At 41.2% G+C, this 24,462-nt stretch overlaps 1 protein-coding gene across 2 annotated transcripts in view; it reads right to left on the bottom strand.

The window, feature by feature from the left end:
- MEF2C (myocyte enhancer factor 2C) overlaps positions 1 to 23,950 on the bottom strand; it is a 194,389-nt gene extending 170,439 nt beyond the window's left edge. Inside the window, exons 1-2 of one of the 2 annotated variants that reach the window (XM_045284986.1) lie at positions 23,871 to 23,950; positions 4,533 to 4,626 (exon numbers count right to left, since the gene is read on the bottom strand). The gene's annotated coding sequence lies outside the window, so the exon portion shown is untranslated. Of the gene's footprint in view, positions 1 to 728; positions 898 to 4,532; positions 4,627 to 23,870 lie in introns of those variants that run through there. The other variant, XM_045284987.1, reaches the window with a different exon arrangement.
- Positions 23,951 to 24,462: the final 512 nt, after the last annotated feature.

Below are 24,462 nucleotides of genomic sequence, written 5' to 3'. Positions count from 1 at the left end.
GGGGTTCTCAGTGAAGCGCCGCTTTCTGGCTCCCCGTGGGGCTGATTTGGCCCTTGCCTTCTCCTGGCGCCGCGGCGCTGCGCACGATCCCAGCCCGCCGACTTTCTTCGGGCCCCGAGCTGAGCGGGGAAGTCACCCGTTTCGCTCTGGCAAACGGGGGCGGGACTTGATCTGGGAGCATTTTAATAAAACAAACATACAGCAGCTCCCTCCTCAACCCTCCCGTCTCAACTAGATTGATAAATTACTCCACTACACTACTTTAATTATGTATATGGTATGCAGAATAAATCACTGAACATCAGTACCTCAATCAAGCACTTTTAAATGATAATTGCATCTCGGTGAATCAATCTTTCCATTCCTGACATTTTGCTAATTTTAGTTTTACGGTGGGGTAATGGCACATGCCATACGCAAACCTAATGACAATTCTTTATCGCACGAAATGAAGACAACACGGCGAGCTGCGGGTGCCGGCTTCTCTGCCCGCGCCTCCGCTGCCGGGGCCGCTCGGGGAGAACCGAGCCTCCAGCCCCGGCGCGGCGGCTCCGCTCCCGGGGGACCCCTGCGAGCCGCCGCCAGCAGCGAAGTCCTTCCGAAGTCGAGAGCTCCCCTTGGGCCAATGGGAGTGCGACCCGCGGAGTTACTCCTGCGGCTTTTGCCCCCCTTTGGAAATGCCTTAACCACTTTGTTCCGCCACCGGGGTTTGCGCTCCTCTTACTCACGCGTCAAAGCCACGGTTCTGGGTGTCTGCAGCGCTCGAGTCCTGCCCGCCCAGCATCCGTGATTCTCGGCCCCGCGAGCCGAAACGCTTCTCGAGTGTTTTTAATTGTGAACACCAGAATCAGAAGCCAGCCGCTCGGATTTGAAATCTCCAGTTTATCACGGGGCCACGAACTTTCTCACCAGTTTGGAAACACGTACCGAGGCGGCAGCTTCTCTTCCACACCTAACTGGACTTTATCCAGGTCATTAACATGGAAACCAAACCAACTTCCCAAATGCATTAGGCTTCCCTGTCTGGAGAGCCGATGACTTCACTTATCCTGAAGAGTTTCAGCTTTCACAGGAAGCAGTAATCGAGAATGATAAGGAAGAATACTTAGGTTAAGGTTTAAGCAAACACTTTTCCTTAACAAAAAACATAATATTCGGTATTTAGCAAAGGCAACCAGCGATTGGGCATTTCTCCTTCCTAGTCATCTTCACCATTGCCAATAAAGCCGGAGATGAAAACGTATCAGCCAGGGTCCAAATCCTCAGAAGACAGGATTGAAAGCCAGGCGTACAATATGTGATATAAAATATTTAAGTCAGTTTTCTTTTATGTATTGTATAAGGAAGAAGGGAAAGTTCAAGAGTAGACAATAGGAGTAAAACTTAAATATCGAGCTAATTAAAGATACCTCCTCATTAAAAAAAATTCCTTTCAGCACTGTGTATTTAACCCAATGACTGGTTGCATTTCCTGTTACGTTCAGCAGTATGCTTCCCGAGTACTATTTTAATGCATGAGGACAGTGTGGTGGGAAAAGCCTTCTGCTTCCTTGTGGAGGCTATTGGATGTGAGTAGGTTCAGAAGAGTGGGCTCAACTGAGAGGGAGAGCCAGATTTTACAGGAAGTACAACTGGATCTGAATTCAGGCTTCTGGCCTCTCCACTGTGACTCTAAGCACCGCTAGGACGGTTGCTTTGCTTTTGTTGTCAGAAAGCATGGCAAACTGGTGCAAAGCAACAAGCCATCGGAAGTAAAATTATTTCTTGCTTATTAGTGTCTGTGGCATAATTTTTGTCTTATTTTTCATCCTGCTACAATGAATTCATTTTAGTATAGCGGAGACAACTTATAGCAGTCTTCATTCTAGGTACAACTTGTAAGGGAAACCGAAACCAAGTAAAAAACAAAACAAAACAAAACAACCCAACTATAACAGCACAAACATATTTTTACTCCTAAAATAATGTCTACATATAGTGGTATTCATGGAATTAAGGTAGTTATTCCAATACTCACAAAAGCCTGGACAAAGCAAACCATGCGCAGGGCCATCTGAGTTTATTGTGATAATGCACAAAATCAACGTAATGAACATTACAACAGCCTATTTTATATGAACAAATAGACATGACCAAGACATGTCTTCAAACCAAGCTATTTTTTTTAATGCAGTATTGCGGGTATTTATCACAGTACACTTCTGTCTCAGATTTGTTTTCCTTTATAACTTTTCTGAACCTTTTAACATTTGAAGATATCTTTAGTAATAAACATTATAAAAACTGATATTTCAGAAATAGTGCAAGCATTCAAACGTGTGTATAACCCTAAACTCTAGGTAATTCAAAAATAATTTGGCTCTGGATTATATCACAGTTAATCTTTAAGAATACAAGATTTCCCCCTAAGCAGATTTAGCTTCTTAATTATGTGTGACCTAAGTTAATATTAACATTAGTTTCCTTCCCAAGAGCCTTTATAGTTGAAGCGGAACAGAAGAGGTTGCTCAGAAATATACAATAGCAAGTCACCTGAGATTTAAAATTATTTATGAGTATTCCACAAGGTGGTTTAACTAGTGTACTTTGAATTTTTATAATACCTATGGCCTTTTTTAAAAACAAAACAAAACAAAACAAAGTCGTCCTTACTCTTGACATCTCGTGGTACATGGCTCAGTTACCTCATGGTATTGGGAAAAGCTTGGGGTGAGTATTAGACCTACTTCAAGATTTGTGCCTAATGTGTAAGGAGCATTCGTGGCAGGGTAGGTTACATGTTGGGTGGCTCATGGCAAGGGCAGCAGTTGGAACTCACCATCCTCCCTGTGGAAGAAAAGACAGGGCTTTTTGCTCCAGTAAAGATTTACAGCTTCAGAAATTCACAGGATGCAATTCTACTTTGTGCTGTAGGGACATTTCCGGTTGGAATTGACTCCGTGGCAGTGAGTTTAGTGTAGGAGAGTAAGTTTATGTATATGGTACCATGGACTCAGCAGTCAAAAAATGAGGTTAGCGCACTGGGCAAATCTGCTGCCAAGACCTCTTTGTAAGTGTAACTTTGAGGATGAAGGTACCTGACATTAACATGATTTTCAATCTCCTCATAAACATACAAAAGCTACACAAGGAATCTGGAAGGTGGCTGAAGACTTGACCGTTTTGATGGAGACTATCATAGAAATCTGTACAGACAGAAGGTTGCTTGGACGTGAAGATGAGACTTTGTCTCGCGTACCTTGGACATGTTCTCAGGACTAGTTACTAGAGAAGGATATCATGCGCAGTAGGGGGTCATCAAAAAAGAGGGGACCCTCAATGAGATGTACTCCCCCAGTGGCTACAGCAACGGGCTTAAACATAACCATTGTGAGCATGACTTAGAACTGGGCAGTAGCTCCTTCTGTTATACATCGGGTCACCGTGTCGGAACCAGCTCATTAGCACCCAACAACAATGAACATTAAACAATGGCTTTGTCCTTTCTGGGAATTGGTTTTATTTAAATGTAAAATGATTTCTCCAACCATTCTAGGCCTACTATTAGAAAAACCAAAATTCTTATATCTTTTAAGCCAATGAATAACTGGTAGTCTTGCTAATACATTTATGAAAGGTGATACTTCAAGGGAAAATGATCTGGCATTGATTTACTATCAAGCTGGCTTTTAAAAAAAGCACCATCTATTTATTTAATAATTGCTATATATGCTTTGATTATAAACGTAAATATATGTGAGCTTGTTTTCTCCCCAGAAGAATTAAATCTCCAATACCTTTGATTAATGTGCCATAAAAGGTGAAGAGCCTGATTTTAGGATGGTAACTCTTCAGAAAGCTAATTTCCAATTTCTGTTCAGCATACCATCGCACGGCACCCTCCCTTCACCACCACCTCCCTCCATTACAGCAGCAGTCTCTGGAAGGCCTGTGCATTGGCCGCCTGCTTTTAAGCTTGGCCCACGCTGGGTGTAGCTCTTGAAGTGAGCTTTAAAAAATTATATTAAAGTGAGCTGGGGCGGTTGCCACAGCAACCCACCCTGAGATGAAGAAAGACTATAGATTAATCTACCCCTCAAGATTATTCAACTGTATAGTATTTGCTCATCAGCCAGAATACTTTCAATACATATAAAAGTTCAGGAAGGAAAAAAAAGCATCAAAAGCCCAAATAAACAAACAAAACCATCCCCCCCAAAATAGTAAGATACAAATTCCAGTAACATTAAACCTATTTTGTATTTTTTGTGGTTAGAGTACAGAGGATTTAGATAGCTTCCTTTGAGATGGTTTAATTGTAAAAGGTACTTGCAAAGGTAGGTCCTGAAAGGTGACATGTGAGCTTTAAACAAAATGTCCTGGCCTTGCTAAAACGGTCGTTTATATAAGGCGCGTCATGGTTCTACCACTGTTCACTGCTGTTCCACATGTCTGCTGTGAAACACTGATTGACAAAGAGCTGGGCAATGTTCACCTTATGAACTCACTGTGCAGTCAGTCGGTCGGTGATACAACAAATGGTAAGCACTCACCCCATACACTTCCCTGCTGCCAGTCATTTGCCTTCCCTTCTTTACTCCATCTCTTCATAAAGTTACTTCACAGTTTGCAACTCCTTCTTGGCACCTTAAAATGTGTAAGTATAAAAAAAGTACATATGTTTTAAAGAGGGCTGATATTTAAACATATTCAAGTCCATTTATTTCTACAATGCCCAATCTGAAATAACACTCCCCTTAAATCTGATTTTAAACCAAAGCAATGTTTGAAGATAAAATATTTAAACTACCATTAATTTTCCTAACTTATAACCTTAAGATAGCATCACTTATCTAAATTTCTAAAATTCACTGGTTTCACCTTTAGTGCACTCAGTGTATGGGCTGTTTTGTGATGGTGAATTCTGCAATATTTTATATATATACATGTATTATCCCAAGGAAAGGTTTAATCATATCTAAAGATTCATTTTTATACCTCTTAAACCTGATGAAGAATTGCAAGGAGGAAAGTAAAAGGCATCGTATCCCAAACTAACAGGCGTTGTCAAGTTGGGCAGCTTTTGCAAGCAACTGAAGTTGTGGCAAGAGCTTACTGTGTTTGTTGCTAAAGACCAACGTTAAATCCTTTGGGATTAGCAAGGTGGGTTCTGAGCATTTTAAATTCTACTACCAATAATGGCTTCATCCTTCCAGGTAGTACTTAACTTGACTAGGCACAAATACTCTTTGCATTTGAAGGTGGACTTTACATGGTAAGGGGCCATTGTGATTTATGAAGTCTCTCTGTTTGGATTGACGTTGTCAAGATGTGTTTTTAAGTGACTTCGAAGTAGAGGAGAAAAGAATTTTGGCTGATTTCACTTGAGAAGCCTTAGCCAAGTTTAGTCTTTTGACTTAAGGCCATAGGGCTTTGGTCAAAATCTGGTGACTAATGACAAAATAACAATATATAAACTATCAAGGGCTCATGAGGGAGGGGGGAGTGGGGAGGGAGGGGAAAAATGAGGACCTAATGCCGGGGTTTAAGTGGAGAGAAAATGTTTTGAGAATGATGAAGGCAATGAATGTACAAATGTGCTTTACACACACACACACACACACACACACACATCTCTAAAAAAAAAAAATCTGGTGACTGGGGGTAACTACCAGGTGACCTGGTAGCTCTCCTTTTGCCAAGCCCTGGTTGGTTCTTCAAAGTACTAAGTCATGAAACTTATCTCCCAGGGCCTTTGCACCTCACAGAAATGTAATCCACGGTGGGGGGTAGACTGAAGGGCACGTTAACGCTTTTAAAATGCCTCTACAAAGGATACATTTCTTTCTTTTCCTGTGTCACATTATGCCCAAGTAAGGCTGGATCAGTCATTTGCTTGGGAGGGAGTGGCTGCTGATTAGAGTACCCATATACATGGCCAAAGTTAATGGGGCTTCACCTTAATTACCTTTAAAATCGGTTAATGTTCCTGGGATTGTGGATTCAGTACCATTTCTAGAACTATCACAGAAACCTTCGGATCAAAGAATAGGTCTTCACAAGCCTCGTTGTTTTAACCGTTTCATCTAAAAGATCTCATTAACAATGTGCCCTTCAAGATCTTTACTCTGGGTGGGGGTGAGGGTGGGAAGTCAGGCCTGCCCTCGCGTGCCCACTTCTTTGTCTGGGTAACAGAGGTGGGATTCAGGGGAGAGGGTCCCCGAAAGACCCAGATCCACAACGCCTCTGGTCCCAGCAGCTTTCCAGGGTGAGTTATTGATTGCAGGCAGCCACAGTCCCTCCGGATGACTGGGGCAGAAAGTGAATCCTCGCTGGCTGGCGCACCAGCCCACCGTCCAGTTAAGGCCGGCCCCCCCTGCTACCCTGCCATTACCACCCATCCAGGCCTTTCCAGGCCGGTCCCCGCGGGCCCCCACCCACTGTCCCGCCCTGTGGACGCAGCCCGGGGCTGGGGCTCCCTCCGCGAGGGTCTAAAGCTCCGAGGCAGCTCGTGGGGGGTGGGGGGGTAGGGGGGGGTGAGTGTGCCACGTGCCTGCGCCACGGGCTCGGGCCCTCCAGGGGGCCCTGCGTGTTTGGGGTGGGCGAGCGCGCAGTGGCCATGTGGGACTGGCGGGGGCGCACCGAGTTGTGAGTTGTGTCTGCGCGGGGGAGGTCTGGACCTGTGGCCAGGCGCCGCTGGCTTGTTTGTCACGAGGCCGCGTGGTGGGGTCTGGGAAATGGAGAACGCTAGGGCGGTGGGTGGGCTTTGGAAACGGGCGGTGGCTGTGCCCTGCTGGTCCGCTTGGGGCTCCTGGGCACAGTTCTCCTAGGCTGGCGATTAGAATGACTACCCTCCCCAAACTTGGAGCGATCCACGCAGACACAAGAAAAAACATCCCGCCTACGCACTCAGCACAAAGCGCCCGCGCTCGTCCCCCGGCGCCGGATGCACGCCGTGCTCGGAGCATTTCCCAAGCCTGGGAGCGGGAGAGGCCGCCGGGCAGTTCTAGCCAGCCTCCTGTATCCCATGGACCAATAGGAAAGGACGGGTCTCAGAACTGGATTTATAGCTCAAACTCCCAGGGCCTGCTGAATCATTACAAATAAAAACCGAAAAACTGCACGCCAATCTCTGGATCTACCAGGAGAGCTGCCGCTGTGGATGCTTATGAGCCGTGGCTGGGAAAAGGCCTCAAACTAGCATGAAAAGTAGATTCCACTGAGAAGACTTGCCCCCAAGAAAGAGACCCAAGTCTCCCGTCCCTTCCAGCCTTATTTTATTTCTCAGCACGTGGAACAGTGTTGTGATCTTTTGCAAAAATGTCCCTCGCCTGGTGGGGAGATTGGTGCTCCAAAGGCATTGGGGGACTACTGGGCAGAGTATATCTAGGCTATAACCCTGGTTATGTTATTATGTCCTGGAAGCTATATGCTGCTACCAATAGGGTAGCTCAGGGCGACATCTATTTAAATTTTAAAAATAAAACAATTTGAGAATTTAAAAATCGGTTTTGCGATCACACCAGCCACATCTTAAGGGTTCTACAGTTGTGTGTGGCTAGTGGCAGCTTTATTGAACCGCGAGGTATAGGATATTTCAGAACGTTCACTGCTGTAATATTTACAATGAAAGTTAGATTAAAATTTTTTTCATAGTAAACTACTTTAATATTTGAAAACAGTCCAAATTTAGGACCCTCTCAGTATTTCCAGTACTCACCACTAATATGAGAAGTTTTGAGAATTTCATCATCTTCATATTAAGAGATTTTGGGGAACACCTGACATACCCCAAACCAAACTCAGACAATGAATTGATTCCCCCTCCCCCATAGTGAGCCTGTAGGACAGGGTGGGCCTGTCCCTCTGAGTTTCCAAGACTGTAGCTCTTTATGAGAGTAAAAAGGTAGAGAATCTCAACTTTTCACCATAAACACTCGTTTGTTTGTTTTAATAGAGGAAGGAAGTCACGTCCAGAGAAGCCAAGGGGTGCACCCCCAAGTCATGCTGTACATTTGGTAAGATGGTAAAGTCCCAGACAGGATTCAGTACCCTTTCTGCCTGTCTAGGGCACCTTGCCTGGGAAGTGCTAGCCAAATTAACTGGACAGAAAGGTGACCTGACCAAGAGAAGATTTGAGGCAGGAGGATCCTTTAACAGAAGAAAGTATTTCTAAGCATTTCTCCAAGAAGAAATTGCATTTAAGGTAGAATAAAGTAGATTAGGAATGATACAGTATCCAAAACCTGAGGATATGTTATTGATACTGTCCTGATTCATACAGTGCCTTTTCTAAGACACTAATCAAGATACCATTGTGCTTACTTTTACAAAAACATACTGGAGAAACAGCATTTTAAAGTAAGTGAAAACACATTCCTAGGAGCCAAGAAGTAACATAACGTGAGGGTAAGATCATCTGCAAATTTGATAAGATCTGATAGATTGATTATGTTTTAGATTGATATTACTAGGGTGGAATTTGTCTAGAAATGGTGATACTCACTCCTTCACTCCCTCTCTGCCTTCAAATCAGTGCTGACTTATCTAAGCGACCCTTATAGGACAGGGTAGGACTGCCTCAGTGTATTTCTGAGACTAACTTTTTATGGGAGTTGAAAGCCTCTTCTTTCTCCCATGGAGTGGCTGACGGGTGGTTTCAAACTGCTGATCTAGAGGATCACAGCTGAGTGTATAACCTCTATGGCAGAAGGGCTCATGAAGAAATGTTAATAACTTTAAAAAATTAAACTTTCCTTACTATGGTATCTAAGACAAAGAAGGCTACAGTGTACATCATAAAGAGTTAGAGAGAAATAAACTTTCTAATTTCAATATACATTTATTTTTGCCCCGAAAGTAGTTGTAATCTTCTATTTTTCTGAGTGTTAATTAGAGGTGGAATGTTTATGACATCTGCCCATCTATGGCTTTTAACTTAACCCTTAGTGAGGGTCCCACCCCCTAAGTGTTCAGATAAGCATACTCATGAATGATCACTAGTTTTAAAACAGTAACAGAGATTGGACTGCTCCTGAGTTCCATAGTTGAATTATTGGCCTTCTCTTCGTAACATAGCGTAGTCGTCTGATTCATAGTAGAAAGATTTTTTTCCCCCGTCCTTCTCGATGCAAGCTAATAACCTAAAGAAAATATTTCCATTTCTCAAGTGCTTGGAAACATGGTAGAAGGCGTTAGCCTCTCCATGGCTAACTACGGAAAAGGCAGGAGCGATTTGTAGCCAAAAGCCAGTTGACTTCATCATTTGGAAACTGAATGATCATTTACAAGTTACTAAGCCTCTCTGTGCCTCCATTTCCTCATCTGTAAAATGGGGATCATTAAGTGCTGCCTTCAACACTTTGTTATGCAAATTATGTAAGGCTGGGTTAGCTGCAGTAAATTTTGCTACAGCCACCTTCAAGGAGGCTACCCACAAGGGGACTCCACTGTTGTGATCTCTGCCGATTATTGGCTGATTTTCTGCAAGTACCTAGATCGGCAAGCGTTTCTTAATCTGCAAGCTGCGTTGAAACCCACTCAGCAGCATCACAACACGCGGGCCTCCACCTTCAGATGGCTGGTGGCTGCACCTGAGGCATGTTGGTCAGGCATGTTAGACCCAGGTCTCCTGTGTGGAAGATGAGAATTTTTCACTGAACCATCGGTTCCTCTCTAGTAAGTGTAGGTGCCCCCTGGCACATGGTGCCCTCGGGTACTCTCAGCTCTTCTCCATTCTCTTGAGTTTGCCTTGTTTTCCTGAGTGATGCTTCCTTATACTTGTGAAAAGGGACTGGAGACTCCAAGTCCACCCCTTTCCACCCCGTTGACCTTTGGAATGCTGTTGTAGGCCAAGAAGACATTGATATTTTCAGCCTCCTGCTGGCTTGAATTCTTCAGAGCAAAGCCTGCTCAGATTATCTCCAGATATCATTCCAAAATGTCTGATGGTCATCTATGGCAACTGGGCTAGACAAAGCCCTGCGGGGAAGGGAGAGGGGGCATCTAGAAGCAGCTGCATATTCGGCTCATGAGCCACATTACAGCGAGGTCTAGGGGGCCATTGGCCACTTCTTACAAAACAGAAGTCATAGGCATGTTACAGTTTTGATTTTCATAAAGCCCCATTTGGGCTGTTTGTGGTTTCTTTCGGTTTCTTGGTTGGTGTAAGAATACATTGTGGGGGAAAAAAAGACAGGCTCATAGAAAGTCCAGAAGATGCTATCTGATACTCATGCCCCTCATTAAGAGCCAGTATACAAAAACCAAACAAAAATGAACTGAAACAAAATAGCCATTGCCCTTGAGTTGCTTCTGATTCCTGGTGCCCCCAGGTGTTACAGGGTAAAGCTGAGGTCGAGCAGGTTTTCTTGGCTGTAATCTTTACAAACGCAGCTCCAGGACTTTCCCCCACGGCACTGCTGGAGGCTTCGCTGACCACGCTGAACACTGTTGGTCTTTCAGGTAGTCAAGACTACAGGGGTCTGGAAATGAGAGAATGGATCTACCTCAATGCAAAATGCCCCTTGTTTCGGCTCTCTTTGGGGGTAATTTTCCAGTTTTCTACTCAACTGAGGCCTTGCAAAATAATATACAATTTTAATTTTTATAAGCAGGAAAGATAACATATAGATTTATATGCTTCTAATACATGATTGCTCTATCTATAACTTAAAACAAGAAGATATATAATTACATCTATGCTCTAATTTTCTAGGAGGAGAAAGAATTAATTTTCATTGTTTGGAATGAAGTCTCTAAATTATTTTGCAGTATGATAAAAATTAAAATTAAACTGTAATAAAACTTATAAATTTAAGTGATTAATACCAGTTTTTTTCACCCCCATGTAGTTTATTGACTTGAAGACGGAAATCAAGGACAAATTCCCTGTAGATTGTTAATATTTAAAAATTAAATTTATAGTGTAGATATGTTTTAACAATAGCATCCTTATTACTGATTGTATTTAAAGTATATGTACAATAGTGACACTATCTCATTTTAAAGGGGGGGTTGAAATAAATACATTCTAACTGCCTAATATTTCAAGGCTACATGCTGTTTGCCACCATCTATATTAACTGCCTTGTATACTTGATTTCTTTTCCTCTAAAACAAAAAAAAGTAACACTCAAGACAAGTACTACTATTATACCCAATTTACAGATTTTGAGAACTAAAACTTGAGAGGTAACATTTCCTGTACAGGGTCACCCTCGCTCCTCAGTCCTATTCAGGCCGTGAAACCAGATTCGTTTGACTCTGCCCTTTGCCATGGCTTTCTACTGCTTCTCTGGACTCCTAATCTTTGCTCCGAGGGCTAATGAATGCAGTAGATGATCAATATAGCAGCACTCTATTAGTATAATCCTCACCGCAAATCATCTGGAATACATCACTAACCCCGTGTTATCCTCCTCAGCACAGACATGTTAGCAGGCTCTTTCCTTATGTTAGTCATGCCATCTGCCTATAGCTATTAATGAGTTGCTTAGGAATATGCTCTATAATTTTACCAAGGGTTGGATTGTTATTATTATTATTTTATGGATGTACTTGTTGCTGAAAGTAAATCCAAATCAAAGGTAGTGAGCAAAGTTTGTGATTAATACTAAAGTGTGATTATAAAGAGCATATTACTTGTTAGCTTGCTCATTCACTTATTAATAAAACTTTAAATTCACGGCCACCAGGTTGATACTAACTCATAGTGATATAGAACAGGGACCCAATAGGAAAGGATAAAACTACCCAAGACTGTAACTCTGTATGAGAGTAGAAAATTTTGTCTTTGTCCTAAGGGGTGGCTGGTGGTTTTGAACTTCTGACCTTGTGGATTGAAGCCCAACATGTTACCAATATGGCATCAGGGCTCCTAGTAGCAGATACAAATTAAGAAATTCAAGGTTTCCCTGGCTTGAAAGTATTTTCTTTAAGGAAATCGCTTTAATAAGTAACATTTTTGAAAGAGTAGTTACTCTTTGTGAAAGTTAGCTTTACTAATTAATAGTTACCCGTCAGGTTTGAACAGCATGAGAAATATCCTTCCCAAAGTGTGAACAGCAGGCCCCAACAAAATCCTCCACCAGAGTAACAATCTCAATCCACGGTAACCCTATGGAACATTGAGCAGAACTGCTCCCTCTGGTTTTCAACATTGTCAGTCTTTGCTGGTGCAGACAGCCTCATCTTCCTACTGTGGAGTGGCTGGTGTGTCTTAACTATCAACTTTGCCATTATCAGCTCAACACCAATAAGTCACAAGTATTGAGTTAGAATCCAGGCTCAGAACCCCAAACCAACTCACCGCCATCACGTTGACGCCTGAAGGACAGACTGAGTAGAAACGCCCCTCTAGTCTTCCAAGACTGCAGCTGTTTACAGGAGTAGAAAGCCTCTTCAGATACTTAACCGTTTGATCTTAATTTTCTCAAAAAATGTTTTTATCCAATGGGAAAGGCGATGGCATTTATCCGTAATTATAATGTTGCTGAGAGGAGGACTTGAAATTGTGCCTTTGTAGCCAAATAATATAGAAACGCATCAAAAAATGTTAACTATCATATTATTCTACTTGCAATGAGATCTCATGTTCTTGGAAAACATCTCAAGAAGATATTTTCTAGAAAGTTTCGTGCTTCAAAGCAGTTTTTATTTTATGATCGAACATTTGATATTCAAAATAAGTATAAAGCATTTATGATACTATGTTGACTAAACCAATAGAGATCATAACAAAGGTGTTACGTTTTTTGTTGCTACTTTATCTGATTCAAATTAGTGCTCCATATGATATTGTTTCAGAAGCTTTACCTGCTTATATTGGAATTTACCAGCTTTATGAAAATAAATATATTTCCTTTGTCAAGCATAAGATTCAAAGATTTTACATTTTCAGTTGCCCCAGACATCTTCTAAATAGCTCAGTGATTACCTAACTTTAAGGTGATGGAACCTTAGCATGAAATAAATGGAATTAGTGGTTTCCTAGCAAATCTGAGTTTTTCACTCATGTGAATCAATGGCATTATCTATGGAGTCCAGGCAAAATCGTGACGTTGCCCAAGCTTGCCTTTGCGTCACCTTCTTTCCTCTGCTCACCTTGAACATGCCCTTCTTCCTCTCTGGCATGCTCCACTCACCCAGCAGCAATTTAAAAAATCAATGCCAGCTCTTTATCCAGAACCTCTTTCTCCTAAGGGCCTCCTACTGATGTGACCCACAAGGTCCTTTCATTCCTTAACAGCCCCTTTAGGTTCCAGCATGCTCCTGACTCTGTTCTATCTGATAACCTAACTTATGACCACACAGCAACAATGTGTTACTCCTTTAAACCAACGTCTCTTTAAGCTTACTGAAAAGAATTCATAATCCAAAGGAGTATCGGTGATCGCACACATTCCATCCCCCAGCTGTGCTGATTAGGAAGCATTTTAGGGAACAAAGTATGTCTCAAGTCAGACCCACAGATGGCTACTTCGGTTGTCAACTCTGGGGTCCCTGGGTGGCACAATGGTTGGGCAGTTGACGACCCACTGTTCAGTTGGTGATTCAAACCCACCCATAGGTGCTGCCGAAGACAAGCCTGACAGGCTGCTTCAGAAAGGCTCTGAGCCTTGCAAGCACTAGGGACTGCTGTCTGGCACACATGGGCTCCCCAGGAGTAGGGGCCCTTCTCTGGCAACTTACAACAACAGGTAAGCCTCTGTGCAAGGGAGTGGGAAACTTGGATCTACTTGGAAGAAGGACTTTTATTTTTTCTAAGATAGCTGGGATTTGAAGTTGAGATCTTTTCCGGAAAATATCAAGGAGTTTTGTAAGATTATATACTTTTCTTTCTTTATTTTTTTTTGGGGGGGGAATTTTACCACCTGTTGCTCTATGCTTATTTTCTATTCCTTCTTTGCCTGTGAGGCACACAGGTGTCTCGAAGTCCTCAGGCCATAACTACTAAGTTGTCATTTAGACGTACCTGTGTGCACTCCCTCCTCCTCCCGTTCTGAAAGTCACTGGAGGTGTAATTAGGGATGATTTCTCCAGAAATAACTTGAGCAGTGTGTAAGAGCCCCGTGAAGAGAATATGTGAGGTTTCCTGGATCAAAGGGACACAATGGGAAGGACTAGGGAGAGGTAGAACTCTGTCCATTACCTTCTCTATGAAGCCACAGATAAAACATCTCCAAGACTGTGTGCAAAGATTGGAGCCCTGGTGGCATAGTGGTTACCCATTGGGCTGCTAACCACAAGGTCAGCACTTTGAAACCACCAGCCAGCTCCTTGGAAGAAGGATGAGGCTTTCTACTTTTGTTAAGTGTTATAGTCTCCAAAACGCACAGGGCAATGATACCCTGTCCTTATAGGGTGGCCATGACTCAGAATTGCCTTGATGGCAGTGAGTTTGGTTTGGTATGTGCCAAGATGGTGTATCAAGACAAATGAGTTATTTTTCAATTTTGCAACGTAGTAAGCCGGTAGATAGAGAGTAGCCATATCAAATTGATTCTATTTCGGATTAAAAGTTGCTACTTTGAAGGGACTCAGCAATGAAGAAATATGCTTTGAAGCAAATGATTCTCAGCATCATTTAAAGAGATACATAGACGAAAGGCCTGATGAGCTACTTCTAAAAACTCAGCCAGTGAAAATCTTATGAATCACAACAATCTGATACTCAACTGATCTTTCAGCGATGAGTCTGCCATTCAGCTGATCAGCGATGTGGGGACGAGATGCCTCTGGGTCAGGTGCCTGACTTGCTGGGAGTTCCTAACAGCAGTAAGTAAGAAACATGCTACAACGCTTGTGTTCCTTCTGCTTTCGTTATCAGTTAAAAATAGTTGCCCCATGAGTACCAAAGTAGGATTTTGCACCACAGGTTTTTCAATAGATTTCGTCCCGTTTTAGTCTCTTCTTTCATTTTATCCTTCCTTCTTTCCCTCCTCACCTTCTTGCTTTATCTGTTTGCAATTGAAAACTCAATAAGGGCACAGATCCACTTCCACATCCACACAGCACAGGCTGTGAACAAGTAATGAGATAGATTTGCTCATTGCTATAGGAGGTTATAATCTTTGTTTCAAAAAACATAGGCTATTAAAAGAGTTTTTCTGTTTGCCTTGAATCACTTGGAAATGCAGTACCATGGATAACAAAACATACTTGTATCGATTGATTACTTGTGCTGTAGAAAATATATTCACAGAAGGAATTCTCTGATCATTTTTATTACCATTATAACTCTCTGGCTACAAAGGTGATTATTAATAAAAGCAAACACACACACACACCAAGACCACTGCCACTGATACTTCAGTGTTAATTCTGACTCATAGCAACCCTGCAGGAAAGAGTAGACAGCTCCTCTCAGGGTTTCTGAGACTAAATCTTTTCTTCTTTAATCGTTTTATTGGGGGCTCGTACACCTCTTATCATAATCCATCCATCCATCCATTGTGTCAAGCACATTTGTACATTTGTTGCCATCTTCATTCTCAACACATTTGCTTTCTACTTGAGCCCTTGGTATCAGCTCCTCCTCTTCCCCTGTCCCTTCCCTCTCTCTCCTCCCTCATGAACCATTGATAATTTATAAATTATTATTATTTTTCATATCTTATACTGTCCAATGTGAGACTAAATCTTTACGGGAACAGAGAGCCTCAAATCTCTCCTGTGGAGTAGCTGGTGGGTTTGAATCACTGACCTGGCAGTTTGCAGCCCAACACCTAACCCACTGCACCATTAGAGCACCTACAAAAATATGCTTAAGTTGTTTACGCAGTATTTGTGAAGGATTTTTAATGATCATCCTTATATTCGCACCTCTCTCTTACATAGCTGTGAGGTTGTAGTTTGCGTGCCCATGCTACAAAATAACATGCTTACCGGAGAATAACACCTGTGATTGCCCTCATTATCCACCCCCTTATTTCTAAGCTGTTATATAACCTCTTAACTTCTCTAGGTCAGTGATGATTAATTGAGCCTTCTCAAATGTCATAGATGTGTAGGAATACACACTTGTCATAATAAATACTGTCCATGATTTTTAAAAAATCACTTTCCATAAGAGTTACTTAAAGACATTTTTTTTCCTCTTTCAAGATGTATTATTTAGTGCCCTAGACTCAAGTAGAACTTGAGTATGATTTTAGCTTTCCGCTAGTGTTGGGTGATCCTTTGCATTTGCTGATTCACATTAAACTAATTAAAATAAGTGAAGTACTTAAGAACAGTTATTTCAGAAAATGAAAATTATAGTAAATATCATTAGATAATAAAATGGTAAATAATTTCTGGAACTCTGTTCATCTCCTTTTGATCGCCCTGGGATCAAATGCTGGCTTTTTTGCTGCTAGAGAAGAGGAGCCGTGAACCTTTTAAAGAGGAGCAGGCTCTCGAGGGGATGTAAACTGTGTGGCGCCGATTGTCTCAGAATTGAACAAAGTACAGCTTCAGGTGCCCACGGAATCACATATTGGGAATGTACATTTTAATAGACAACACTGGTGGGGGCAATGGGTAAGTATGTTTCGCTGCTAACTGAAATTTCATTTGGTGGTTTGAATCTGCCATGTACCTCACAGGAGAAAAACGTCATTTGCTCCTGTGAATATTAAAGCCTTGGAAACTCCACTGTGAATCCAGTCCGCAGTAGTGAGGTTGTGGGCTTGGTTTCAGTGTTTTCCAGTTCCTGCCTAGATGCAAGGAGCCCTGCTGGAGCAGGGGTTAAGCCATGGCAGTCAGCTTCCACAAAGGCTACAGCCCTAGAAACTTGAGAGGGCAGTTGACTTTGTCCTACAGTGTCTCTGTGAGTCCGAATTCACTCGATGGCCATGAATTTGGTGGGGTTTTATTGTTGTTGTTTCGATAAGGATAAGCCAAAGGTCCACAAAGCTCTTTTAATTCCGTAATCTTGTTGTTGTTGCAAAGTGGCCTTGACACTGATGTACCTATAACAGAAGGCAATGTTGCCAGGCCGGGCACCGACTTCATGACTGGCAGTATGTTTGAGCCCATGGTGGCAGCTATAACCTTTAGTTCTCTGATAGTCATTTTTATTTTCTCCAATCATCTTAAAATTTGTGGCCTGTTTACAGTAAGTGAATACTTATCAAAATAGCAGTAACGAGAGTTTAAAACGATAATGGTTTTTCTATTCCCTGTCTTGGTTCAAACTGTAGTCAAGAGAACAGGTATGCCACATAAATTAGGATCATTGTAGTTAGAAAGCTCATTAAGCACTCCAAACCATTTTTCAGAGTCATTTCTGACTCTTGGTGAACCACGTGCATCAACTTCATGGAGGTGTCCGTGGCTCAGTTTCCCAAAGTCGATCACCGGGCCTTTCTCCAGATGGGCTCTCATCACCAACTTTGGGTTACGCTTGGACCATTCGGGCACTCCACTTCAGCTATGTGGAGGAAGCAAGCAACCAATTCACTGTCGAGGAGTCAATGCAGGTTCATAGCGAATTCTCTTAACCCCTGCGCAATTCCTTGTCTTCTCTGAGGAGTAACCTTTATTATTATTTTTTTTTTCTTGAGGATGCTCTTTAGAATCTAGTGTCTCAGCAAAACCTGTATAATGGGCTTTAGGTTTGGGGCTATCGACCCCTGGTGACAACGGACCCACAATTTGTCCAGTGGGCTTGTGACAACCAGCTACTTGGGAGCCTAGATTACCTGCAACCGGATGAACCCCGCCCGCCACTGATCTTCATCACTTGGGAAGTGCAGGCTTTTTGTGCTTTTTTTTTTTTTTTTTGGTAAAGAGACTTTCCATCAATACAAAGTTTCCGTATGACCTTGGTAGTGTTTGACAGACCTTTGCCTGTCAAACAATCATAGGCATTCTTCGTAGCGTTTTCAGCTTAGGCAGCATGCAGATCCATTTTTCTGGGTGGGTTGGAGTGATTTTGTTTTGTAGGGGCTCGGCCGTGGGACTGGATAGTTCTGCCCCATAGTGTTTTCTGGGCTGCCACTCTTCAGGGTAATGAAGTAGAGGGCCAGGGCACAGGAGGAAACCCTCAGTGAGGTGGACTGGCAGTGGTTGCCACAGTGGGCTCAAACCTGGCACCACTTGTGCGGCTGATGCAGGGCCGGGCAGTGTTTCCTCGTGGTATCCTTAGGGTCACTAGTGGCAGAACTGACTCAGTGACCCATAACAACAACAATAACAATCGTTTTAGAAAATAAACATTTAAAAATTGTGAATTAGGTGGGGATTTACATGTCAGATCATCGATTTAGTATTCAGTAGCCCAATCCCCAATCAAAGCCTCCCGTGGCCCACGCTAAGCCCCTCCCCCTCCCGTGTCCTCCATTTCACTAAGGAAACTCTCCAGCTCATTGCCTGTCCCCCTTGGGTCCTCTAAGGTGTGTGTCCCTTCGTTTGGTATGAGAGTTTTATCTCTAAGAGAGCAGACGACGGGGTTTCTCCTGCAGAACCGGGCGGGTGGGTTCATACCACCACCGTCTCAGTGAGCAGTTGCTTGCTCAACAGGGCTCTTTTCTCAGCCTTTTGCCTGCTGTTATACGGTAGCTTGCTCCTGGATCCAGGTATTTTTACCATTTCAGGTTCCGGGTTCTGCAATGGGCCTCCTTCTGGCTCCAGTGTTTCTCTGACCTGAGCAGACACATCCTCATGCTGGCTAGAGCAGCGTGTGTGGTGGGCTTTTTTTCTTTTTCTAAGTAGTAAAATATCTTTCCCAACTAAGCTTTATAGTGCATACAAACCTAGATGTGATAGTATTATTTTAAGTGCAATCTTCTTGAATTGCGAATTATATGGGGGTTTACATCATCAAAATCGCACAATTTTGAAGGTGAGACCTTTTTGTTTTGTTATCTGGATGGAACAAGTGGGAAAACGTAAGGTCAGTAGTATACTGCAGAGTGATTTTGATTGTTTGTTCACTCATTTTACAAACTGAATACTGGCGCCAGTCTTCCTTATTCGGAATGTCGTCAGGGAGGGCCACTGAGAGCAGGAGGAGCTAACAGGGCGATCCTTTGCAGGCAGGGACGCACGGAGACGGACCCGGGATCCTGTGAGTCTTTTTCACACGAAGCACAGAAAGGCGTGCTATAAGATAGTGGAGCCATCTGTGATCTGCACATTACACACAGAAGATCCCTTCTTTGTAATGAGGTTAAGTGGCTTGTCTTCATCATAAAATTATTGAGCAGCGAAGCAGAGACTCGGGTTCAGATTTTCCTGCTCCTGCCCTGGTGCTCTTTGGACAGCACCTTCAATTTTAAAGCGAAAATGCACAGGATCTTTCAAAAGCAGACAGGGCCATGCAGCCACTGTCCCTGAAGCCCCCGGGTGGTTCAGGTTGAGCCCTGGGCTGCTTTGAAAGTCTAGTGTGTTTGCAGATTTTGTTTTGACATCTCTGCCTTTCATGATCATTAAAATGGATATGATTTACTGATTATTTTGCTTGCAATTGATTTGCCTATTGTTATTACATATTGCTAAATGGCTCACTGATTAATAACTAATGTTGACTTGGACTAAAAATAATGGGATAAGAAAATACATTTGTAAACTTGGATTTATCTTTTAGGTACTAAGTGGTGGTGTTAGTCATAGAACTGTGGGAGATTATTTCAGACCAATCCCTTTCAGGGAGGGAAATCTCATTCTCAATTTCCTTCCGTATCCTGTACCTGTGTTTTCAGACATTTCCCCCCTTGTAGACGTTTCCATGTCTCATTTTTAAAGCTAACATTTCTCACAGGCAAGTAGTGTTCCAAAGGCTAGGATACAGAAAAATTCTTCTAAACTCAGAATATGGTAGGTCTCACCAAAACAATTTTGTACATCAGGGCCAAGTGAAGAGAATTAAGTATTTCATTTGAATATGAATATTTCCATGCCTGTGACTGAATCAGCATATAATACAGCAGTATTAATAGTTCATATTTATAAAATATGTTTATTAATCTAATTAATTGTTTAAATTAATATGGAGGCATATAAATACAGGATTATTGAGTCATTGACTTTTAGAATGACTAGGAGATATTGGCTACGGGGTCTCTGCTCTAAAGTGGTTTAATCACATTAAACCACACACATCACAATCTAGTTAATTTTTGAGTCAATTATATGAGCTGTTTAACATATCGGAAGTGAATTTATGCATAAGCTTATGTTTTGGTATATTGGGCATTTCAAATTATCCTCTGATATTAAAAAAAAAAAATCCCAACCTGGTTTTTCATTTCTGCATTCTTCTGATTATATATATATATATATTGCCATTGGGTATTTTTATGTTTCTGCCATTTCATACACATTTATAAAAATTTTCAGTTAGAAAAGCTAGTTTAAATGGTAATAAGAATAAAAAAGAGGGATTACACTAGAGATGTATTTATTTTTCCAGAACAGTTTTGATAAAAATGGATTTCTTTAATAAAGTGTTCCATTTGTAGAACAAGTTCTCCAAAGGAATGTAACTTGCATTCATTGCCCATGTTATTATTTTTTCTCTATCGTTTTGACAATCCACAAGTTTGAAGGCTAATAGAAAAATCATTAGGTACGAAGTTGGGAGACAGACCCAAGACTGTATGTACCACCTACTTTCATAACCTAGATTTATTTCATTCTTTTTTAGTTGTTTTATTAGGGCCTCATACAACTCTTATCACAATCCACACATACATCAATTGTGTAAAGCACATTTGTATGTTCATTGCCCTCATCATTCTCAAATCATTTGCTGTCCACCTAAGCCCGTCGCATCAGCTCTTCATTTTTTCCCCTCCCTCCCCGCTCCTTCCTCCCTCATGAGCCCTTGATAGTTTATAAATTATTATCTTGTCATATCTTGCCCTACATGTGACCTCCTCCCTGGGGGACGGACAACAGAAAAGTAGGTGAAGGGAGACGTCAGACAGGGCAAGATATGACATATTTCATTCTTGTGCTTCAGTTTCATTGTCTTCAATGAGAGTCTGAAAGCTATAAAACTTCCTTCCAAAAACTCATAGATTTCATGAGCTCAAAAGAAAGCTTGCTTGAAAGAAACGTGTGCCTACCATTGCCTGGCTGCCTAGTATTTTCTGCCGCACACTGTTACAGGTCCCTGGAAGTTCCATTAAGGAAGTTAGCTCTTTGTGGTTGTAGGGACCAGAGAAGTGGGATGTATAAGCAAATGTGGAGGAAATAAATTTAGGACAAATGAGGACTCGTATGCAGCTAAATGCTTCCCCTTTTACCTTTATACCTACAGTCTAGTTATTCGTATTTGAAAGCCTACTGGCACCAGGTATTATCAACAGGGATGAGTAATGTGTAATTTTTATCTTTACTGGGTTACATTTGGCCCATTGACAGTTGACAGCTGTCAGTCAGGTGGCTGGCCAATGAGGGGATACACATGAAGCTGCCAAAATACTTTTGTTTCTTTAAATACTTACAAGTAAACCATTTTAGCTGGGAAACTTGTGGTCTCAAAATTAAATAGACTGATATTCACAATATGATTTATGGAACTGGATGAATTGCTAAAAAAGTGTCAAGATTTTCTATTACCATATAAGGCAAATACAATGCTTTTCCAAAAAGCTTTCTGAATAGAAGATATAAATAAGCTCTTCTTAAAATATGAAACTATATTACAAATAAAGCTTAAAATGCATATGTTTTAAGATAAAATGTTTGTGCAGGTATAAGTCTTTGCTGCTCTAAGCCAGCGTTTCCAATGAAGACTTCTTGAATGCAGGCACTCCTTCCTGCGATACAAAAGCTGCCGTTTCATGGAAAGGACAAGCATGTACCTATGTCAAGCTCGGCATGAAGGCTACTCACAACTAAAGGAAAAATTCATAGAGATTTAGATTAGGTTCATAATTTAGAACACAGTCAAAAGGATGATAACTTTTAGTTATTTCACAATATCGGGCCATACCCAACTTAGTCTTTGATAGGTTAGTTAAACTTAACTAACAGGCAACGAGTTACAGCAATAGTTTGGAAGTAGGTTTTTCACTGCTTCTGTGCAGCATCAATGAAAACTAGCTGATAGAGTCCGTACTAATACACTTATGAACTTAAATCTAACTCTGAAGTTGACTAAACACGTGTCATTACGCTTTATAGTGGTTTGTGACTGTCTTTAAAAGTAAGAGAGTGATTCTTTAGTAGTATGGCATCTATTAGACTATATTAAAATAAATCAATAACATGGAGTACATAATTATATTTCAAGAGACTGATGAAGTTATTTAAAAAATTCACAGTGACTGGTTACTCATTTGCCAGGATCAATATAAGGAAGCAGATAGAAGCAATGGTAAGCAATGGTAAGGCAATGGTAAAGCAAAGGTAAGATAAGCAGATGAAAACAGTAGTTTGGAACCACAATATAATCTTGAATGAAGATAAAGTAGGCTTTATAAAATAGGTTCTGTGATCATTGATATCTAAAAACAAATTTGGTTTTTCATTTAAAAAATATGGATTCATGAGCACATCTGTAGATAAGACTTAGTTTTAAAAATATTCATTCAGTGGATGCCTTCTAGTAAGATTTTTAAAACTACAAATATTTGCATAATTTTAAATAGCAATTAAGACAATCTACAATATGATACTTAGAAATGTGTGACAAATCTGCATCATCATCAATTTGGAAATTGCTTTAGCTGTAGCGGTCATTAAAAAAAGTCCGATCTTATTTTTGCCACACTACACTAGGACACATTAAGCAAGAAGAGAGAGAAATTATTTATGGGCTCATCAGATTAAAACAATTGCTTCAGTAGTATTAGTAATTTATATCACAAGGAATCTTGCCCTTCTTAAGCACCAATTCTACCCCCCACAGCCCAGATAATTGATTTTATGCATAATAATTTATAGCATTCTTGATCAATGTACGCTGTTGTGCCTTTCACGTTCATTAGCCCATGTTGCTTGTGAATATGGAATTTGGTTATTAAAATGGTTTCATATGTTTACTATGTATAGTTTCTAGCTTTGAGCTTCTTACTTGCTTAAATAAATGTTTTCAATTTTCTATAATACAACAATTTGTAGAGAAATGCTGTGAAGCATAGTTAAAAGAATGAGTCCTTGAAATAGAATCACTTTTAAAAAATATAACTTAACATGTGGTCTCATTTTTCCATGTTTTGCATTAATTAAAATCCTATTCTTCTGAAAAATATTTTTGCTTAAACTTTTGAATCCACAAAATAAAAATACCAAATATATAAATGAGCTAATTTTGGCAATCAATGACGTAGAAACATGTTTTAGTCCTGTCTTGTTAGTTGTTTAGTCCAAAGCTTTTTCGCTAAAGAAACACTTTGTAAACGAATGAGAAAATGTCAGTTTTAATTATTAAATATTATGGTGCAATACATGTTTTTAAAAACGTAGTAAAAATAAAGTTAATTCCATAGCCCTCTAATCATATTCCTGTAACGTGCCCACATGAGAAATGCCAGCACATGGGACATGTGAAGACTATAATTTCGCATTTTAACTGAAAGATTGATTTAACAATGACGTTTTATTGAGGATTGACGATGAGAAGATTAGATTTTTAAAAAGATGAAAATGATATTTGTGTTTACTGAGCAAACTATGTATTAATTAGTTCCTCATCTTTTAGACATTCACGATAGCAATAAGATAGCAACATTAAAATATCAGTTACCTTTTCCTTAGGAGATCTCTTTTTGTCATCTAAAAAATCGTTCATGGTGACTTTCTACACGAGGCAAACCCCTGGTGGAGTTGCCTAGCTCTGATTCCAATGGGCTCATCAGCTCTGTGAATGGAGGGACCTCAGCAGTCCCTCTTCCAAGAAAACAAACTCAACTTTTAGAGATTAAATAAAATATATTTTAGCTATTGAAACTCACCGGTGCCTTTCTGCTTCTCCAGGAAGTTGTACCCGTCAGCACCTGCTGAGGGCTTTGTTGTTGAAACTCTGACAGGTAAAGAAATTCCTGTAGAATAAAGCCAGACCAGCTGGCTTTGAAGAGAAACCCCCCAGTTTGGGCTGCGTTTGCCTCCTCTCCTTTTCTATGAAGACCGAGGTTCCCCCCTGGATCGTCAAGCCGTAGATGCGTGATCCCTGTGCACAAGTGTCTGGCAGGCCGAGGTGCACCTGTTCCTGTCACTCGGGGGTAAATTTAGCTGTAAAGGTATCACTGACAGCCAGACCTTTGTCAGTGCTGGCGGAAGAACACAGAATTGCTCCCTCCCCTCTCCCGACAAAGCCTTTCCATTGCTAGTTCAAACGGAAAATATCAAATTGGTAGGCTATCCAAAAATCATTCTGAAAAACTGAAATCATGTTCTTCTGGAGAGGAAAAAGTAAGTTTCCTCATTTAACACAGACTTTCAAATTACATTTCCAAGAATAATTTTCGGAACAAGACACGTTTTTGTTCAATTAATTGTGACTGGATTTTTTTTTTTTTTTTTAGTGGAAACATAGCATGCACTTGG

The sequence above is a fragment of the Echinops telfairi genome, unplaced genomic scaffold (genome assembly GCF_000313985.2).
Source record: "Echinops telfairi isolate 266 unplaced genomic scaffold, ASM31398v2 ScPeMD7_7469;HRSCAF=8507_1, whole genome shotgun sequence".
In the NCBI taxonomy this organism is placed as follows: Eukaryota; Metazoa; Chordata; class Mammalia; order Afrosoricida; family Tenrecidae; genus Echinops; species Echinops telfairi.
Note: the sequence above shows the minus strand (reverse complement) of the source record. Positions and strands in the feature narration are given on the sequence as shown.